Raw genomic sequence first — 6447 nt, forward strand, 5'->3', positions numbered from 1 at the left:
ATATATGCAGAAGTAGTTCATGTTCAATTTCCATTTTACACAAGAGCTCATGTTGACAAGCCCTGCAAATGATATTGCATCTAAAAGAATAATAATAGCACCACGTGATTTCTACCCATTCAATCCCTGAATGTTGGACAGTTTTGCAAAGTAAGCTTTCCTAGTGCATTACATGAGTAGGAGTAACCCACACGGGAACATTCCAGAAAATGAGACTCACTGCTTTCTAAGAAAAAAAAAAAACCTAGGGCCAGAGATGTAGCTCAGAGGCCTAAGCACCTTCCTGGCAAGTGCAAGGTCCAGAAGTCAATCCCTGGTACCGCAAAAAGAGTAGGAGAGAGAGAGAGATAAAGAGACGGAGAAACAGAGACAGAGAGACAAAGAGAGCGATGGAGAGAGACAGACAGACAGAGACACAGACACAGAGACAGAGACAGAGAATCTATGGAAGACCTCTGCCTCCACTTTTAGTGCCTGGACAGATTTGTTTCCTCTTGATGGGCAGACCCCAAGTTGTCCCAGAGTAGCAATGCTGACTCAGCATGACCCATTGGAGTCCAAGGTCTTTGAGGAGAATGAATGCACTGAGAACATCACTTGCTGGAAGGCACATGTGCACCACGCTGCAGTCAGTGCCGGTTCTGGCGCCCTCTGCTGGCCACTATGGCACTAAACACTGTATCCCACGCTCCCTGCAGCCTCACGGTAGCTCTTCATGGATCTCAGATTTAATCACTGAAAATCAGTGTAAAACTGTAGCTACGAGCTGAGAAACAGAACACATTAAGAATCTGAGATCTTGATGAAAATCGATGGAAATAAGAATCAAAGTACAGTGTCACTGTAGAAAGGTCAGTATTTTCTTTATGCCAGAAATGATTAATTGGAATTTATATTTTTGTTAATCTTGCTAAATTTAATCATTTGTATTCATTACATTAAACAAAAGTAACAAAATCATATATTGAAAGCATACAGTGAAATTTGTTGCTATTTATAATATGAAATCATGATCATATTCTCCTTAGTTAGCATATGCCTCATCCACAATTGCCTTTTAAGGATATGGAGGGCCGGCAAGATAGCTCAGCAGTCTAAAGCACAGGCTTAGGCAAACTTAGACTGCTGTTCAATCCCCAGCACCACATGCAGCACCAGCCCCACCCTCAGGGCAGGCTGAGCCAGACCAAAAAATAATAATAATAATAAAAAGGATATGGAGAAAACACTAAAACCAGCTTTTAGCAAATTGTAATACTATGTGGAACTACATCAATCACTGTAGTCACTATGAGAACTATGGGGAGCCTGGGCCTAGCTCAGTCCTTTAAGTGGCTGCTTCCACAAAGCTGTCAGCCTCAGGTGGCTGGAGTTCGAACTTCACAACTCTCCTGCTGGCCAAACGTGCCCTGAAGGCATGCGAGGAACCAAAAAAAAAAAAAAAAAGAAGAAGAAGAAGAAGAAAAAATCCTTATTGGGCTGGTGAGATGGCTCAGTGGTCTAAAGCACCTACTTAGAACAAGCTAAGCTAAGCAAAGCACAGGGACTGCAGTTCAATCCCCCAGCACCACATGCCAGCCAGCCTCGCCCCCTCGTGGGCTGAGCTGGCCACACACAAAAATATAAATAAATAAAAGAGAACTATGCTTCTCTTCAGGGTTATTTATCTCAGTGCAATCAGAGTAAGGTTTTCCACATTCCTTATATTCATGAGGTTTCTCTTTAGTATTTACTCCATCACTGGCTCAGTGCACCCAGGGGCAGAGCCGGCACAGCATGCGGTGCCAGGGATCGAACCCTGGACCCTGTGCTTACCTAAGCAAGCACAACTCTTTCAATTTGAATAAGTTCATTCCCTTTTCCCAGTACCTATTGTACCTTCAGATTCTATTTTTCTCTTTCAGGTTCTCACACTAAAGAGACTTTTATGATGTTTGCACAAGCAAGTCCGATTTTTTTCACTTAAGAATATGTTCTCTAGCAAGGAGAGCCAACATTTTGGCCCTAGCCTTCCAAGGTCAATTAAGACTCAGGACATGAGATCTTGTACTGTAATGTCATGTAACTCCATAGTGTCGCAAATTTTCTGATCAAGGAGATTATGGGGCCAAAGAGGAACGTGATTGATGATGTAGAGTGTGCCTAAGGAGAGTCACATGGAGAAAAAACATTCTCTCAGGCTTTCAGAGAGAGCACATTGGCCAAGCAATGGCCGTGACTCATCCACATGGCTGACACTGACAAAGGATCTACAATCTGAGGTACAGGATCTAAGGATAAATCCTGAGGGGATTTCACTGACCTTATCAGACCCAAAAGCTACAACTCTTGGTGCATAGGTCTTGCTTTATCTTGGTCTTAACCATCCAGCAGAAAAGTATAAAAATGAATTATAAGATGTAAAGCCATGCTGTTATGTTGAGCTGTAGGGGACTCAGGTCAACAATTTCTGACATTGCCAGTCAAGCAGAAGACCCAATACTATTATGGGCTACTGGACTCTTTTAGAATATTTTGCTGTGTTAACACACCTATAACATTCAAATGACAGAACTGAATAAAAAAGGGGATATATAAATGAAAGTCCATTTTGTATCTGTGTATTCAAAATAGTTAGGATAGATATATAGTTACATTCTCTTAATGAATAGAGGGATTTCTTGCAATAGTGTTTGTAGATAGGATATCATGTCTGCATCTTGTACAGCAAATAACCACTAGGAAGAATGTATGCAACGCGTTAATTATTGAAACTGTCCTACCAATTTGATTTGAAACTGTCTCATTGCTATTTGTCTCTCAATAAAATTATGGGGGGGAAAAGAATATGTTCTCTAATTGCATTCATTTAACAACAAAAGACTCAAATTTATCCTGTTTTATAGCTACATAATACTCCATTGTGCAAAAAATACATATTCTTTATCCATTCTTCAGTTGATGGGCATCTGGGTTGTTTCCAGGATTTAGCTATGACAAATTGCACTGTTATAAACATAGGTGCACATATATCACTATGGTTTGATGTTTTTATTTATTCTGGAAAAATACCAGGAAGGGAATGGTTGGCTTCAACAGGATCTCCAATTCTAGCTTTTGAAGGAATCTCCACACTGATTTCCATAGTGGTTGTACCAGTCTGCACTCCCACCAACAGTGCAGAAGAGTTCCTTCTTCTCCACAGTCTCTCTCAGCATTTGTTTTTTTTGTTTGTTTGTTTTGTTTTGTTTTGTTTTTATCCTTACAACAACTCTTTATTTATTTGTTAACATTGGAATAAAAACTTCTATTCAAAACACAATCAGAAAAAAAAAAAAAAAACACAATCAGGTTCCTGTGAAATGTAAAAGGCATAGAATAATCCAAGGACAACAGTAATAAAAGCTGCATGAATCACTGTGGCAACTCGTGTGTGTGTGTGTGTGTGTGTGTGTGTGTGTGTGTTACTGAAAAATATGGAACACTTCACGAATTTCTGTGTCATCCTTGCGCAGGGGCCATGCTAATCTTTTCTGTATCATTCCAATTTTAGTATGTGTTGCCGAAGCAAGCACTCTCCAACATTTGTTATTGGCTGACTTCTTGACGTCAGCCATTCTTTGTGGAGTGAGATGGAATCTCAGTGTAATGTTGTTTTAATTTGCATTTCTCAAATGACCAATGATGTTGAACATTTTTTCATATTTACTTGCCATTTGTATTTCTTCCTCTGAGAAATGTATATTCATCTCAGATACCCATTTTTTGATTGGCTTTTTGAATTTGTGGGGGAGTCTGGGTTTTTTTTAATTCTTTGGTTTTTGTTCTTGGCCAGCTCAGCCCACCCTGAGGGTGGGGCTAGTGCAGCATATAGAGCTGGGGTCAAACTATGGTCCCCTGAGCCTGCTTAAGCTTGCCTAAGCAGGTACTTTAGATCATTGAGCTATCTCGCCAGCCCCTTAAATTGTTTGTATGTTCTAGATAGAAGGCCTTTGTTGGAGGAACAGTCAGCTAAAATATTTTCCCAGTCTGCATTTTCTTTCTACTCTGTTGGAGATTTGCTTTGAAGTGCAGGAACTTTTCAAAAAGATGAGATCCCAGTTGTTGATTCTTTGAAGTATTTCCATGCAGTTTGGTTTTTGTTCATGAACTTTCTACCTACCCCTATGTCTTTAAGATGTTTACCAACATTTTGCTCCAGAAGATTTAGTGTTTCTATTTTAATATTTAAATCTTTGATCCATTTTGACTATATCTCTGTGCATGATGATAGGCATGGGTCTAGTTTTAGCCGCCAGCATGCAGACAGCCAGTTTTTCCAGCACCATTTATTAAAGAGGCCATCTTTCTTCCAATGAACATATTTGGCCCCTTTATCAAAGATAAGGTGACTGAGTGTTTATGCTATTGTGTCTGTATCTTCTAATCTGTTCCATTGATCTTCATGTCTGTCTCTATTCCAGTGCCATGCTGATTTTATCACAGTAGGTTTATAGTATAATTTCAGGTCAGGAAGTGTGATACCTCCTGCCTTTCCTTTGTTTCCCAGGATTGCTTTTGATACTCTGAGTTTCTTCTGGTTCCAAATGAATTTGAGGAAAGTTTTCTCTAGCTCTGAGAGGTATACTAATGTTTTTTGTTGTTGATTTTTTGGTTTTTTGGTTATTTGGGGTTTTTTAGCTGACTCAGACCACCCTGAGTATGGGGCTGGCACTGCATGTGGTGCCAAAGATCGAACCACAGTCCCTTGTGATCCCCTGCATAAGCTTGCCCAGTAGTCTAAGCTTGCTTTAGACTACTGAGCTATCTTGCCAGCCCCCTACTAATGCTATTTTAATCAGCATTGCATTGAATCTGTGTAACAATTTTGGGAATATGGCCATTTTTATGTTGGTTCTTCCTATCCAGGAGCATGGAATATTTTTCCATTTTCTCAAACCCTCTTTAATCTCTTTTCTCAGAGTACTGTAATTTTCTCTGTAAATTTCTGTATAAATCTTTTATATCCTTTGTGAGGTTGATTCCTAAGAATTTTTTTATGTTATTATGAAAAGCATGAGGCTGGGGAGATGGCTCAGTGGAATAAGTGCTTCCCTGGCAAGCACAAGGGACAGAGTTCAATCCCCGGTTCCACCAAAAAAAAAAAAAAAGAAAGGCATGGTTTCCCTAATTTCTTCTGTGTGTCCATTGTTTGTATACAAAACTGCTACTGGTTTTTGGGTGTTGATTTTGTATCCTGCTACATTGCTGAATTTGGTGATTAAATCTTTACAACTGTTGGTAGAGTTTTTAGGGTACTCTATGCAGAACATCATGACATCTGAAAATAATGATAATTTTACTTCTTCTTTTCCAATCCTTATTCCTTTTATTTCTCTTTCTTGTCTAATTGCTCTGGCTAATGTTCCCAGAACTATATTGAAGAGGAGTGGAGACAGTGGACATCCTTGTCTTGTTTCTAATTTTAAAGTGAAGGCCTTCAGTTCTTGTCCATTTAGTATGATGTTGGCTGTTGATTGCTCATAGATGGCTTTTATCAGGTTGTGATATAGACCACCTATTCCAATTCTCTGTATGGTTTTTATCACAAATGAGTGTTGGACTTTGTCAAAAACTTTTTCTTCATGTATTGAGATGATCATGTGGTTTTTGTTCTGGGTTCTATTGATGTGGTATATTATATTTATGGCTTTGGATATGTTGAACCATCCCTGCATTCTTGGAATGAATCCCACTTGGTCATGATGTATAATTTTTTTTCCAGACCCAGGGATTGAACTCAGGCCTTTGCACTTGTCAGGGAAGCGCTTATTCCACTGAGCCATCTCCCTGACCCTGTATAATCTTCTTGATGATTTGCTGCATTCTGTTTGCTACTACTTTACTCAGGATTTTTGCATTTATATTCATTAGACAAATTGGCCTGTAGTTCTCTTTTTAGTTGGATCTTTCTCTAGTTTGAGAATCAGTAATACTTGCCTCCAGTAATGAGTTTAGGAGAATTGCTTCCCTTTCAATTTCATTGAAAAGTTTGAGAGAAATTGACATTAAATCTTCTCTAAATTTCTTGTAGAATTCTGCTGTGAGTCCATGAGGACCTGGATTTTTCTTTGTTGGTAGGTATTCTTATTACATTTTCAGTTTTGTTTCTTGTTATTGGGTTATTCAGACTCAAAAGCTGAGTCTTCTTGACTCAGCTTTGGCACTTCATATGTATCTAGGAAACTGTATTTCCTGTATTTTCAAGCCTGTGAGAGTAAAGATTTTGGAAGCAGGTATTGATGATCTTCTGAATTTCTCTAGGATCTGTAGTGATTTTGTCCTTTTTATTCTTTATTGCATGAATTTGGGTTTTTTCTTTCTTTTTTTTTTTTTTAGGTTGGCTAGGGGTTCATCAATTTTATTTATTCTTTTTTTAATTTTTTTTTAATTTATTTGTGTGTGTGTGTGTGTGTGTGTGTGTGTGTG

The 6447-nt window shown here is 38.8% G+C and overlaps 1 non-coding gene across 1 annotated transcript; it reads right to left on the bottom strand.

Annotated features, from left to right (window-relative positions):
• Window positions 1–3449: 3449 nt before the first annotated feature.
• LOC111817168 lies at window positions 3450–3551 on the bottom strand. The gene has a single exon (XR_002821428.1). It is a non-coding gene; the product is annotated as a U6 spliceosomal RNA (small nuclear RNA).
• Window positions 3552–6447: the final 2896 nt, after the last annotated feature.

The sequence above is a fragment of the Octodon degus genome, unplaced genomic scaffold (genome assembly GCF_000260255.1).
Source record: "Octodon degus isolate 3935 unplaced genomic scaffold, OctDeg1.0 scaffold00050, whole genome shotgun sequence".
Taxonomy (NCBI): Eukaryota; Metazoa; Chordata; class Mammalia; order Rodentia; family Octodontidae; genus Octodon; species Octodon degus.